At 50.7% G+C, this 14,527-nt stretch overlaps 1 protein-coding gene across 2 annotated transcripts in view; it reads left to right on the forward strand.

Moving 5' to 3' along the window:
* The first annotated feature begins 2,380 nt into the window (after positions 1-2,380).
* LOC140390074 (lactosylceramide 4-alpha-galactosyltransferase-like) overlaps positions 2,381-14,527 on the forward strand; it is a 39,486-nt gene continuing 27,339 nt past the window's right edge. For both annotated transcript variants that reach the window (XM_072474950.1, XM_072474949.1), the window contains exon 1: positions 2,381-2,527. The gene's annotated coding sequence lies outside the window, so the exon portion shown is untranslated. The remainder of the gene's footprint in view (positions 2,528-14,527) is intronic.

Genomic DNA, 14,527 nt, shown 5'->3' on the forward strand with positions numbered 1-14,527 from the left:
TGGGGTGCTCTTTCAGTGCAGACTCAATGGACCGAATGATCTGCTTCTGCACTATAAGGATTCTATGATTCATCCGGCACCCGATATTCACCGGAGCGCCTGGGAGGTCTTGCCAGAACACCGTCTAGTACAGGTTCACCCAAACATGGACCAGGCCATTGGAGAGCCCCGATTGTGGGGGACCAGTCAGTGTGGCACACTGGCATTCCCCCTGGCGCCTGGGCACCAGGGCATTCTGGCAGTGTCACACGGGCCTGGAATTGCTACCTGGGCACCCTAACAGTGCCACCCTGGCACCATCAGGGTGCCTTGGTGGCACTGCCAAGGATCCAGGCACTGTCATGGGTCAGGCCCAGGGGGCGTTTCTATTTAGTGGGGATTGCGCGTGGGGGTTCCTGGCGCTGCGCTGGGGTTGGGGGAGTGAGCGGATGGGGGAGGGGGGGTGGGGGGATGGAGGGAGGAAGATCAGGGCTGATGCTGAAAATGGCTTGTTTCCTGCCACTCCGGCCTGCAGAAAACACGCTACGGAACCCACCCGCCAACTTAGTTTCAAAAACAGAAACCTCAGCACAGCAGTACAAACAGGAAGAGAATGATTTCCCTCTCCATCCTGTCAATTACTTTCAGTACGGCTTTCCTCCTCTCATGATGCTCTGTGTCGGAAAATCCGGGGTTAAAGCCCCACTCCGGGCACCAGAGCACAGAATTCGGGCTGGCGCTCCTATGCACGACCGAGGAACTGCTGCACTGTTGGAGGTGCTGGCTCCTGACTGAGACTGTGGCCCTGCCTGCCCTCTCAGGACAGAAAATATCCCAATGCCCTGGTAAATATTTAGCCCAGTAGTGGACAGTATTGGTCTCCCTATTTTAAGAAAGATGTGAATGTGTTGGAGGCAGTTCAGAGAAGGTTTACTAGACTGATACCTGGATCGGGTGGGTTGTCTTATGAGGAATGTTTAGACTGGCTCAGTTTGTATCCACTGCAGTTTAGAAGTCTGAGAGGGTGAAACATATAGGTCGGGATTCGGCAACCCCACACCGGGTCGGAGAATCCCCGGGGGGGGGGGATGTGAGAATTGCCGCCCTGACGACGGCTTACCTATTCGTCGGCGCCGATTCTCGGGCACCCGCGGGATCGCTGACGCGCCGGTCGGGGGGCCGTTGAAAGCGCCCCCCCCTAGCGATTCTCCGGGCCCCGAAGGGCCGAGTGGCCGCCGGGTTCGGCCGAGTCCCGCCGGTGTGGGTTACCCAGGTCCCACACGGCGGGACCTGGAAGGAGTGTCTGCGGGGACCATCCTGGAGGGGGGGGGTGGGGGGGGCAGGGGGGTGGGGGGGGGGGGGGCCCACGGTGGCCTAGCCCGCGATCGGGGCCTATTAATCAGCAGGCAGGCTGGTTCCATGGGGGCCTATGTTCCTCCGTGCTGGGCCCCGTAGGGCTCTGCCATATTGTCTGGGGGCCGGCGCAGAAATGGGAACCCACACGCATGCGCGGAATCACGCCGGCCGCTCCGCGCGTGCGCGGAATCACGCCGGCCATACCACGCATGCGCAAACTCGCGTCGGCCATTCCACGACGGCTGGAGCTGCGGGGACCACTCCGGCACCGACCTAGCCCCCTAGGAAGGGGAGCATTCCTCAATATCGGGGACCTTCGACGCCGGAGTGGTTGGCGGCACTTTTCACACCGGCGTCAGAACTTGGCCGTGTGATTGGAGAATCCCTGAGGATAGAAGTGGATAAATGTTTGAGAAGGAGGGTTGAAAGGTTATCAGGTGTCAGCAAGAATGTGGGGGTTGAGGTTACAATCAGATCAGCCATGATCTTATTGAATGGCGGAGGAGGTTCGAAGGGCCGAGTGGCCTACTCCTGCTCCTAAAGCGTATCTGTGCAAGTAATTAGCATCAGCAAAGTAGATGATCATTTGATCATTGCTGTTTGTGGGATCTTGTTCTGCACAGATTGGCTGCCACGTTTCCTAGGTGACAAGTTGACTGTAAATAACTTTGGGATTTCTTGAGGTTGCGACAAGTGCCCTGTAAATAAAAGGGCTCAAAAATGATCGGCGTTATCTTGCTCCACTCCATCTTTCCTGTACAGTTTCACCTTGGCCTTAACCCCGAACATTTGCTTGCCCATGGCGAAGAACCAGGCAGTTTATTCTGCCCGCTTCTTTCAAGGCAGCTGCTTCACTTCTCATGTCTCTGCAAAGTTTTGTGCATCGTAAACAGCCTGAGGACTGCGTGCCAGATGAGTGTTGCTGCTGTATTAATTTACAGGCAGCGGAAGCAAGAAGCTGTCTGATTCATTGCTAGGATACCAGCTGGTGTGCAGCCAATCACTTGCTTCTCTTGCAGTCTGGCTCCACCCTCCCAACCCAGATACTGCATTTTCAGTAGTCACCTCAACTTATTTCTCTCCGCTGGCACAAAGATCGAAGAATCAATTGCTCTGCCTGAGCTGCAGGCTGCTGAGGAGGAATTCAGTACAAATGAAACAGGACAGTTACTCAGACGGTCTTTTTGGAGAAGTAAGATAAGTGAATATTTCTGCCTCTTTAACACGACAGCAGTGTTATGTTTAGGTTTCTGTTAGCTGTGCTCCTTCCCAATGATGGTGAGATTCCCAGTGCTATCCATGTTTCCCTGATTCTCAGCTCGGCTTGATATTCAAATTCAGGCGGGTCAAAGCTTGAGGCCCAGTGGAATGTTTTGAAACCCCCAGAGGCCTGTGCAGAACGTTTTAAAGGGACACACCTATCTATCTTAGCAGGAAGCTGAACTTCGCCTGCAGTGCCCAACACTGTCGATAATTTGTGAAAGTAACGTTATACATTCTGCCCGTTCAGTGAGTTTAATGTGGGAAAATGTGAGGTTGTCCACTTTGGCACGGAGACGAGGAAAGCAGAATATTATTTAAATGAGGAGAGAGAGAGCTCGCAGAATGCTCCACTACAGAGAGATCTGGGTATTCGTTGACTGTGAATCGCAAAAAGTTAATATGCAAGTACACTCAGTGATTTGGAAGACAAAAATAATGTTGACCTTTATTGCAAAGGTGATGGAGTATAAAAACAGATAAGTCAGGTCGCAGCTCGACAGGGCATTTGATGAGACCCCACCTGGAATATTGGGTGGAATTACCCCATCCCTCCCTCAGCGGGTTTGGTGGTCGGCGGGGGCAGGGAATCTAGCGGGAGTCAAAAATTCAGGAACCCACCAGCGTAATATTGGGCGGGATTCTCCCTTTTGGGGACTAAGTCCCCAATCCCGCCGGAAAACGGGTGAGAATCACTCCGGACTTTTTCTCGAACGTCCGGGGTGATTCTCCGTTTTCCAGGGGGCTGGCAGGATCCTGGAGTGCGTCCCGCAGCTCTGGCTGCCGGTGGGGCCCTACTGGCCAGACCGTGCGGCTGTGCCACGGCGGCCGCAAGCGGGTCCACGCATGCACGCAGCGGCCTACCTCGGCGTAGGCGCCGCCGACATGGCGGACCCACACAGCGGGTCCGCAGTGAGTAATGTAGTTCCCCCCCCGATCGTGATGGCCTACCGATGGGTGGCCCCCGATCGCGGGCCTGGCCACCGCTGAGGCCCCCCTGGAGTCAGATTGCCTCCGCCCCCCCCACCAGGACTGCCACCGCGGCTGCAGGTCCGAGCTCCGTCTGGGTGGTACCAGATGTAAACCACGTAGGTAGGTGTTCGGCAGGTCGACCGCGGGGGCCTCTTTCAGCGGCGCGCGACTTGCGGGTCCGTGGAAGTGCCGTCGCACAGGATTTCCGGTATGAACGGATATTCTCCGCCCCCGCGCAGGGCATGATTCTCGCGCGGAGGGTCGGAGAATTCCGCCCGTAATGTTTCAATTCTCCCATTGGTGGGTGGGTCATCCTGCTGGCTGGTGGCGTGAACTCCAGTTGTGTTCATTTGCATCCCATGAATCGTCAGTTAAAACAGCTGCCCGCCGGAATCCCGTCAGGCCTTCTAATCTAGTGTCACGCCAGCGGGAAATCACCTTGGTCTCTTACCTGATTGATGAAGAGTGGCGTGCGCCAGGCGGTCCTCAGCTTACAAGAGATGAGTGCAACATACAAAGACTTTCGGCCAAAGCGCTGCTCCTGATTTTGCTGGTCACCACTCTGCCGGGGCTGCCCAGTTCCTGCCGCCTCCATGCTGAGCTTGTCTCCATGGACAGCACAGTGCTGCTGGAAACATGGACCCTCCTGTGCCACCGACTCAGATAGTACTGTGCCTGGGGTTGGGGAGTACAAGGGTCTCCTCGCCCCCCCTAACCTCCGCTGCTTCACACCAGTGTCCATCTGGACTGCACTGTGCTGTGGGACACGTGCAGCCGCCACAACAAATTTGGACGGGGTTGGAGTGCAAGGTGAGGCTCGGGGGAAGGGAGAAGGGGTTGGGTTGATGAAGACAAGGGGGGCTGTGTAAGGAGGGCAGATCGGGGAGGGGGGATGTAAACACAAGGGGAAAATATGGAAGGAGGGTGAGGGCTCACAATAGGAGGCAGAGGGGAAAGGAGGTGGATGAAGAAGATGAACAATGGAAGGCAGAGGGAAGACCGAGGGGAGGGAAGCTGGACCCACACTAGGCTTCATGAAACACAGACAAACTACAGGGCCTAAGATATTACTGGAAGAGGATGGACACAGACTGCAGATTATGGGGTGGAGGTGTGTTAGTGTGGCACATTAGGGATGGTTCGTACGAATGCTAAACAGGTTGGAGCTGCGCTGCTTTGTGAAGGTCAGTTTTCATAGTCCTCTTTGGAAATAAGATCGATGTCAAGTCTCCCCTTTATGTTCAGGGATTGGCAGACAGGAATCAGAGAGTGCAGGCATTCCTGCTGTGAAATGGAAAGGAGTCACAGATGGCAGGCAGCCCAGAGGCTATGTTGGCCTCTCAGACTGAAGTCAGAGATGGAGACAGCGCAGAAGCACAGTGGGCATACAGCAAAAACAATCATTGGGAGCAACGGTGTACCCCAACTGGAGAGAGGGGCAAGTGCTGTGTGCTCCAGAGCAGGAATGCACAGCTTGGTGTGCAGGGTTGGCCTATAGTCAATGTCTCTGGACATGGTGGGCTCTATTCTGAGCTACAGGGGGTATGATGATGGTCACAGGGAGCATCTGCAGCCTGTAAATAGGGAACTGCATTTGGAGTGAGGGGGGATGGGGGCTGGTGGTGGAGGAAGCCCTGTAAGCACGCGGTCTCCAGATGTGGTGGGTTCAGGTGCATGTGGCATGGGCTCATGGGGCGGGTTGCAAGGAATGTGGGAACATCACCACCATAACGATGGTCTCCAGGTCAATTACATAGGGCGGTGGCCCCATTGTCGAAGTAACGAGAAAAGGCCGGATTTCTAATCTTGTGCTTTTAAAGAGATCGGCACAACTCAATAGACTTATGTCAAGGTTTCCAGAGCGACATAGTGGAAGGCAGGAATGCAGTCTTGGGGAGCAAATGGGGCACAGCTGCATCAATTCTGCCATCCCATCAATAAATGGAAGTCCCAGGTTAACAATTAACACCATTCATCAGTAGCCAAATGGCTTCCATTCATTCATCATGAGCAAGTGAATGCTCTCGGTTCTGCCAAATCAATGGAATTCAGAGCCACATTGGTTCAATGATATCATTCACAAGTTCTCATCCTCCACATGGCTCCAGATGTCATATCTGTGGAATGGAATGCTGCTAACCTCTATTGTTTGCGAGAGTCCCAGGGGTATGCAAGTTTGAGGAACAATGCCAAAGCTTCACTTCCCAACCTCTCCCTTGGTTCTCTCATTCATACATTTTTCTGCATCCTTTTACTGTTCTGGTCTTCAATATATCTTTTCAGAAAAGAGGCAAAAGTAATAATGGATCCAATAGTGCAACTAGCTTTTTGCAGAATCCTGATTCGATTCAGGAGGCGAAGGAGAGAAAGGCATCGCCAAGCACAGCTCCAGCAGGAGGTATTGCCTGGGGAACATGGTCAAGAGGGGGGGCTGAGCATCAGCAAGAAGTTGAGGAGCAGAGACCCAGACAGTGGAGATGACCCACCACCTCTTGGGTCTACTGTTCCTGAGTTTCCTACCTGCACATGAGTATGTGGCAGTCCAGGGCAAGGTTGCGGTTGTCCAGATCTCTCGTCTGTCACATGTAGGACATCCTTCACGAGGACCTGACGCCACGTGGGTTTGGATGAATCCCCCAGTCGGTGGCCCTGAAGGTGACAGAAGCACTCAATTTCATTGCCTCTGGATCTTTCCAGGGACCAACTGGGGACCTGTGGTGCAGGTGATTAATGTCCTTCACAGGAGGCCTATCATTATGTAAACTTTCCTCTGGGCAAGGAAAGCCAGACTCAGAGAGTCACCAGCTTTGCAGCTATCTCTGGGTTCCCTAGTGTGTAAGCTGCAACTGACTGCACACATGTGGCAATAAGGGCTCCCTCGCAGCTGTCCTTGATGTTCATCAACTGTAAGGGCTTCCATTCCATCAACGTGCAGTAGGTGTGTAACGATCGCAAGTAAATCCTGCACATGTGTGCACGATACCCTGGGAGCTGCCTTGACTCCTGCATCCTCAGTCACTTCCAGGTGCCTGGGATCTTCAAGGGGCCAGAACATCTACAGGGATGGTTACTGGGGGATAAGGGTTACACTGGCTGATGCCTCTGGTGCACCGCCTGTCGTGTTCTGATGCACAAACGATCCAACACGGCTGGAGATGGTGTAACTCAATTTTATTAACTACTCAACTGTGTGTGTGTGATTGCACCATAATATGCTGATCTAGATATCATGACATCGCCCTCAAACACCAGCTGAGGAATGGTGCAACATTGGCATGCTGCCACAAGCTCCCTCAAAGAGCAGACCGTAGGACTGTTGAATATATAATTCAGATGCCTGGACTGTGAGGCGGCTCTCAGCATTGCGCACTGGAGAGGGTTTGTCGCTGGATCGCAGTTTGCTGTGCCCTTCACAATCTGACCATGCAGAGATGTGAGGCCCTATCAGAGGGTTTACACACCTCTCCCTGAGGACACACAAGGGCCAGGTGTGCAGGCCATGAAGTGCAGGGGCGAGTGCAAGTGCAGATGTCCAGCAGGACATCTTAGGCCAAGGCCTCTATGGTGGTTGTCAACTGTTATAACCCCCATGAGACCCATGAGAGTTTGATGGTAGAGGGAGCTGAGGGAGAACTTACCCTGGTGGGTGGATGAGATCAGGCATCTGTTTCCTGCACTGTATGGCACTTCATGGGAGGGTGCCAACCAGGGCAATGACTTCCCAGGCCCAAGAGGTGGGATAAATATCCTTCTTTGAACCATTCCTGGGGTCAAGCGTATGCCAGTGGGCCCAGACTCCCCTGGCGGCACGGTAGCACAGTGGTTAGCACTGTTGCTTCACAGCGCCAGGAAGCCAGGTTCGATGTGAATGTGGTGATGAATCCATCAGGAGCTCCGGTACAGGAGGTGGTGGCGTCCATGGACCCGGAGAAGGCATTTGATCGAGTGGAGTGGTGGTACTTGTTTGAGGTTTTGGCAAGGTTTGGGTTGGGCCGAAATTTGTCGCATGGGTACGGTTGGCACCAAGGGTGAGGATGAGGACGAATGATATGAGCTCACGAAGCTTTGACTTACACAGGAGTACGAGGTAGGGATGCCCGCTGTCACCGGTGCTGTTTGCGCTGGCCATAGAGCCATTGGCGGTGGCTCTCAGGGGGTCGGCAGAGTGGTGGGGGGTTATGAGGGGACAGAGGGAGCACGGGTGTCGCTCTATGCTGATGACCTCTTGCTGTATGTTTCGGACCCGCTGGAGAGTATGGGAAGGGTTATGGGCCTGTTGGGGAGGTTTGGAGGGTTCTCAGGGTTCAAGCTGAATGTGGGGAAAAGTGAGGTATTCCCGGTGAATGAGCATAGTGAGGTAATTTAGGGGGGGTTGCCATTTACGGTAGCGAGGGATAGGTTCAGGTATTTGGGGACAGAGGTAGCGAGGGAATGGACGGAGCTCCATAAGTGGAACTTAACGAAGTTGGTGGAGGAGGTGAGGGAGGATCTTAAGATGTGGGATGCACTCACTCCACTTAACGCTGGCGGGGAGGGTCCCAGTGGTGAAAATGAATATTCTGCCGAGGTTCTTGATTATCTTTCAAGCTCTCCCGATCTTTATACCAAAGGCTTTTTTTCAGAAAGTGGACACGATCGCTTCTGAATTTGTAGGGCAGGGAAGGCGCCGAGAGTGGGGAGGACCCTGCCACAGAGGCAGAGGCAGCAGGGGGGGTTGGCGTTGCCAAACTTGCTTCATTATTATTGGGTGGCGAATGTGGACAAGGTGCAACGGTGGTGGGAAGGAGAAGGGGTAGAGTGGGTTAGGATGGAGGAGGAATCTTGTAAGGAGTCTAGTTTGAGGGCTATGGTGACGGCAGCGTTGCCAATGGCTCCGAGTAGGTATTCAGGGAGCCCAGTGATGCAGTCCATGGTGAAGATATGGAATCAGTTGAGGAGGCATTTTAGGGTGGAAGGGATGTCGGTGCCAAAACCGCTGTGCATATTTAAAAGAGACTTCAGTTCCTGGAGCAGGCCACAGGCTGCAGGGTTGCTGGGAGAGGTGAGTGCATATTTAAAAGAGACTTCAGTTCCTGGAGCAGGCCACAGGCTGCAGGGTTGCTGGGAGAGGTGAGTGCATATTTAAAAGAGACTTCAGTTCCTGGAGCAGGCCACAGGCTGCAGGGTTGCTGGGAGAGGTGAGTGCATATTTAAAAGAGACTTCAGTTCCTGGAGCGGGCCGATTGGCTCATTGGAAATCAGGCAGGGTACAAAAGGTGTGGCAGGAGTGCCTTTAGACACGGAGTGCTGATTGGAACAGAGTGCATCTGAGTTTAGGTGAGTGACTGAGTGCTGATTGGAACAGAGTGCGTCTGAGTTTAGGTGAGTGACTGAGTGCTGATTGGAACAGAGTGCATCTGAGTTTAGGTGAGTGACTGAGTTCGGGTGAGTGGCAAGCGAGGGCTGTGTTTTTGTTGGTGTTCGGGTTTATCCTTGAGGTTCTATAAAAAAATATGAAAAAAATTATTTAAATTAATTAACTAGTTGAATATGGCTGGACAGGTGATGTGCTGTTGCTGTATGATGATGGAACTGGTGGATCCCATTGAGACCGTCAGTGACCACATCTGCAGCAAGTGTTGGCTGCTCGAGGAACATCGGCTCAGAATTGATGAGTTGGAGACCGAGCTGCACACACTGCGGCAAATCAGGGAGGGGGAAAATTACCTGGACGCTTTGTTTGAGGAGGCAGTCACACCCAGTGGAATAAGTACTGTTAATTCGGTCAGTGGCCAGGGACAGAATGGTGTGACTGCAAGGGAGGCAGGTAGGGGGATCCTGAGTTTAGGAGTTGAGGAGCCTCAGCCCTTGACCTTGTCCAACAGGTATGAGGTATTTGCTCCCTGTGTGGATGAGGAAGAGGGCTGTAGGGAGGATGCGTTGACTGACCACTGCATCGTGGTACAGGAAGCCATTCAAGAGGGGGGAGCAAAAAGACAAGTGGTAGTTGTAGGGGATTCTATAATTAGGGGGATTGATGGCATCCTTTGTAAACCAGATTGTGAGTCCCGCATGGTATGTTGCCTGCCCGTTGCCAGGGTGAGGGACATCTCTGATCGGCTTGAAAGGATTTTGGAGAGGGAGGGGGAGGATCCAGTTGTTGTGGTCCACGTTGGGACTAACAACATAGGTAAGACTCGGAAAGAGGACCTGTTTGGGGATTATCAAACACGAGGGACTAAATTAAAGAACAGGTCCTCCAGGGTTATAATCTCTGGATTACTACCCGAGCCACGTGCCAATTGGCATAGGGTTGAGAAAATTAGGGAAGTTAACACGTGGCTAAAAGAGTGGTGCGGGAAAGAGGGATTCCATTTCATGGGGCATTGGCATCAGTACTGGGGCAGGAGGGACCTGTACCGTTGGGACGGTCTTCACCTGAACCATTCTGGGACCAGTGTTCTAGCGAATAGGATAAATAGGTTGGTCACAAGGACTTTAAACTAGCAAGTTGGGGGGAAGGGAAGGGTAAAGCTATGGACAGTATAATGGTTAATGGAGAGCAAGGCAGCAGGTTACATGACAGGTTATTATGTAGAGATATGGGTTCAAAGACAAGGAAAATTAGGAGAAAGGATAAGAGGAAAAATAATTTGCGAAAAGTTACTGATCAAGGTGTTAGGATTCATAACAAAGACATAAAAAACAGCATAAGTGTACTTTACCTGAATGCTCGTAGTATACAGAATAAGCTGAATGAGTTGATGGCGCAAATCATCGTGAATGACTATGATTTAGTGGCCATTACTGAAACATGGTTAAAAGATGGTCACGACTGGCAGTTAAATATCCAAGGGTATCAGACTATACGAAAGGATAGAATGGACGGTAAGGGCGGTGGTGTAGCTTTGTTGTTTAAGGATGGCATCCGGGCAATAGTAAGGGATGATATTGGTGCTATGGAGGACAAGGTTGAATCAATTTGGGTGGAAATCAGGAATAGTAAGGCGAAAAGGTCACTGATAGGAGTAGTCTATAGGCCACCAAATAGTAACAGGATGGAAGGGCAGGCAATAAGCAAAGAAATAACGGATGCATGTAGAAATGGTACAGCGGTTACCATGGGAGATTTTAATCTGCATGTCGATTGGTTTAACCAGGTTGGTAAAGGCAACCTTGAGGAGGAGTTTATAGAATGTGTCCGGGATAATTTCCTGGAACAGTATGTAATGGAACCTACAGGGGAACACGCGGTCCTAGATCTGGTCCTGTGTAATGAGGCAGGATTGATTAATGATCTCATAGTTCGGGATCCTCTTGGAAGGAGCGACCATAATATGGTGGAATTTAAAATACAGTTGGAGGATGACAAGGTAAAATCAAACACTAGTGTCTTGTGCTTAAACAAAGGCAATTACAATGGGATGAGAGAAGAACTAGCTAAGGTAGACTGGGAGCAAAGACTTCATGGTGAAGCAGTTGAGGAACAGTGGAGAACCTTCCGAGCGATCTTTCACAGTGTTCAGGAAAGGTTCATACCGACAAAAAAGAAAGACGGTAGAAAGGGGAAAAATCGACCGTGGATATCTAAGGAGGTGAGGGAGAGTATCAAATTGAAGGAAAAAACATACAAAGTGGCAAAAATTAGTGGGAGACTAGAGGACTGGGAAGTCTTTAGGGGACAACAGAAAGCTACTAAAAAAGCTATAAAGAAGAGTAAGGTAGACTATGAAAGTAAACTGGCTCAGAACATAAAAGCAGATAGTAAAAGCTTCTACAAATATATAAGACAAAAAGGAGTGGCTGAGGTAAATATTGGTCCTTTGGAAGATGAGAAGGGAGATTTAATAATAGGAGACGGGGAAATGGCTGAGGAGCTGAACAGGTTTTTTGGGTCAGTCTTCACAGTGGAAGACACAAATAACATGCCAGTGACTGATGGAAATAAAGATAAGATAGGTGAGGACCTTGAGATGATTGTAATCACTCAGGAGGCAGTATTGGGCAAGCTAATGGGGCTAAAGGTAGAAAAGTCTCCTGGCCCTGATGGGATGCATCCCAGAGTGTTAAAAGAGATGGCTAGGGAAATTGTAAACGCACGAGTGATAATTTATCAAAATTCACTAGACTCTGGGGTGGTCCCAGAGGATTGGAAAGTAGCAAACGTGACACCACTGTTTAAAAAAGGAGGTCGGCAGAAAGCGGGTAATTATAGGCCGGTAAGCTTAACTTTGGTTGTAGGGAAAATGCTGGAATCTATCATTAAGGAGGAAATAGCGGGGCACCTGGAGGGAAATTGTCCCATTGGGCAGACGCAGCATGGGTTCATAAAGGGTAGGTCATGTCTGACTAATTTGGTAGAATTTCTTGAGGCCATTACCTGTGCAGTAGATAACGGGGAGCCAATGGATGTGGTATATCTGGATTTCCAGAAAGCTTTTGACAAGGTGCCACACAAAAGGTTGCTGCATAAACTAAAGATGCATGGCATTGAGGATAAAGTGGTAGCATGGGTAGAGGATTGGTTAACTAACAGAAAGCAGAGAGTGGGGATAAATGGGTGTTTCTCTGGTTGGCAACCTGTAACAAGTGGGGTCCCTCAAGGATCAGTGTTGGGCCCGCAGTTGTTCACAATTTACATAGATGATTTGGAGTTGGGGACCAAGTGCAATGTGTCAAAGTTTGCAGACGACACTAAGATGAGTGGTAAAGCAAAAAGTGCAGAGGATACCGGAAGTCTGCAGAAGGATTTGGATAGGTTAGGTGAATGGGCTAGGGTCTGGCAGATGGAATTCAATGTTGCCAAGTGTGAGGCTATCCATTTTGGGAGGAATAACAGCAGAATGGATTATTATTTAAACGGTAAGATGTTAAAACATGCTGCTGTGCAGAGGGACCTGGGTGTGCTGGTGCACGAGTCGCAAAATGTTGGTGTGCAGGTTCAACAGGTGATTAAGAAGGCTAATCGAGTTTTGTCTTTCATTGTTAGAGGGATGGAGTTCAAGACTAGGGAGGTTATGCTGCAATTGTATAAGGTGTTGGTGAGGCCACATCTGGAGTATTGTGTTCAGTTTTCGTCTCCTTACCTGAGAAAGGACATATTGGCACTGGAGGGAGTGCAGAGGAGATTCACTAGGTTGATCCCAGAGTTAAGGGGATTAGATTATGACGAGAGGTTGAGTCGACTGGGACTGTACTCATTGGAGTTTAGTAGATCTTATTGAAACATATAAAATTATGAAGGGAATAGATAGTATAGATGCGGGCAGGTTGTTTCCACTGGTCGGGGAAAGCAGAACTAGGGGGCATAGCCTCAAAATAAGGGGAATTAGATTTAGGACCGAGTTTAGGCGGAACTTCTTCACCCAAAGGGTTGTGAATCTCTGGAATTCCTTGCCCAGTGAAGCAGTTGAGGCTCCTTCTTTAAACGTTTTTAAGAAAAAGATAGATATCTTTCTAAAGAATAAACGGATTCGGCGATATGGTGTACGGGCCGGAGAGTGGAGCTGAGTCCACAAAGGTCAGCCATGTTCTCATTGAATGGCGGAGCAGGCTCGAGGGGCCAGATGGCCTACTCCTGTTCCTAATTCTGATGATACACCCTGCTGGAGCGATTGCTGCTTCCGGATGTGGAAGGGGAGGGAGGAATTGGGGATATATACAAGTGGCTGGGGGAGCAAGGAGGCGAGCGGGTGGTGAAGATCAAGGAGAAATGGGAAGCGGAGTTGGGAGGGAAGATCAATTGGGGAGTATGGAGTGAGGCACTGCGTAGAGTAAACAGGACCTCCTCTTGTGCAAGGATGAGTCTGATACAATATCAGGTGGTGCACAGGGTGCAAATGACTCAGGCGAGAATGAGTGGGTTCTTTCAGGGGGTAGCAGATGAGTGCGAGAGGTGTGGGCGGGGGCCAGTGAATCATGGGCACATGTTTTGGGGTTGCGAAAAATTGGGAAGTTTCTGGTCTGGAATGTTCGCGGTCTTAGCCAGGATAGTGGAGCAGGAGTTGGACCCGGACTATTTGGTGGCAATATTTGGGGTTTCAGAGAAGCCGGAGCTCATGGAGAGGAGGAAGGCTGATGTCTTGGCCTTCGCCTCTCTGATTGCATGGCGGCGAATTTTGCTGGAGTGGCAGTCAGCATCGCCACCGGGGGTACAGTTTGGTTGGGTGACCTGTTCTCTGACCTACTCTTGTAGCCACAGTATATGGCTAGTCCAGGTCAGTTTCTGGTCAATGATAATCCCCAGGATGTTGTTGGTGTGGGATTTAGCGATGGTAAAGCCATTAAATAGTCTTTATTAGTGTCACAAGTCGGCTTACATTAACACTGCAATGAAGGTACTGTGAAAATCCCCTCATCGCCACACTACAGCGCCTGTTCGGGTACACCGATGGAGAATTCAGAATGTCCAATTCACCTAACAAGCACGTCCTTCGGGATATATGGGAGGAAACTGGAACACCTGGAGGAAACCCATGCAGACACAGGGAGAACTCCGCACAGACAGTGACCTAAGCTGGGAATCGAGCCCGGATCCAATGAGCTACTGCAGCCTATTGTCAAGGACATGTAATTTGATTCTTTCTTGTTGGACATGGTCATTGCCTGACACTTGTGTGGCACAAATTTGCCACTTAAGAACAAGGGCCTGAAGGTTGTCGAGTTTTGCTGCATGCAGGAATGCTTCTGTACCTGAAGAATCATGAATGCTGCTGGATATTATGCACTTATCAGTGAACAACTCCACTTTTGATTTTTCATTGAATATCATTGATGAAGCAGCTGAAGATGGTTGGACCAAGGACATGACCCTGAGCAACTCCTGCAGTGACGTCACGGAACTGAGATTTATGACCTCCAATAACTCCAATCATCTTCCTTTCTGTTAGGCATGACTCCAGCCAGCAGAGAGTTTTCCTCCTGATTCCTATTGAATTTTGCCAGAGCACCTTAATGCCACACTCGCTCGAATGTTGCCTTG

This window comes from Scyliorhinus torazame, chromosome 14, assembly GCF_047496885.1.
Source record: "Scyliorhinus torazame isolate Kashiwa2021f chromosome 14, sScyTor2.1, whole genome shotgun sequence".
Classification (NCBI taxonomy): Eukaryota; Metazoa; Chordata; class Chondrichthyes; order Carcharhiniformes; family Scyliorhinidae; genus Scyliorhinus; species Scyliorhinus torazame.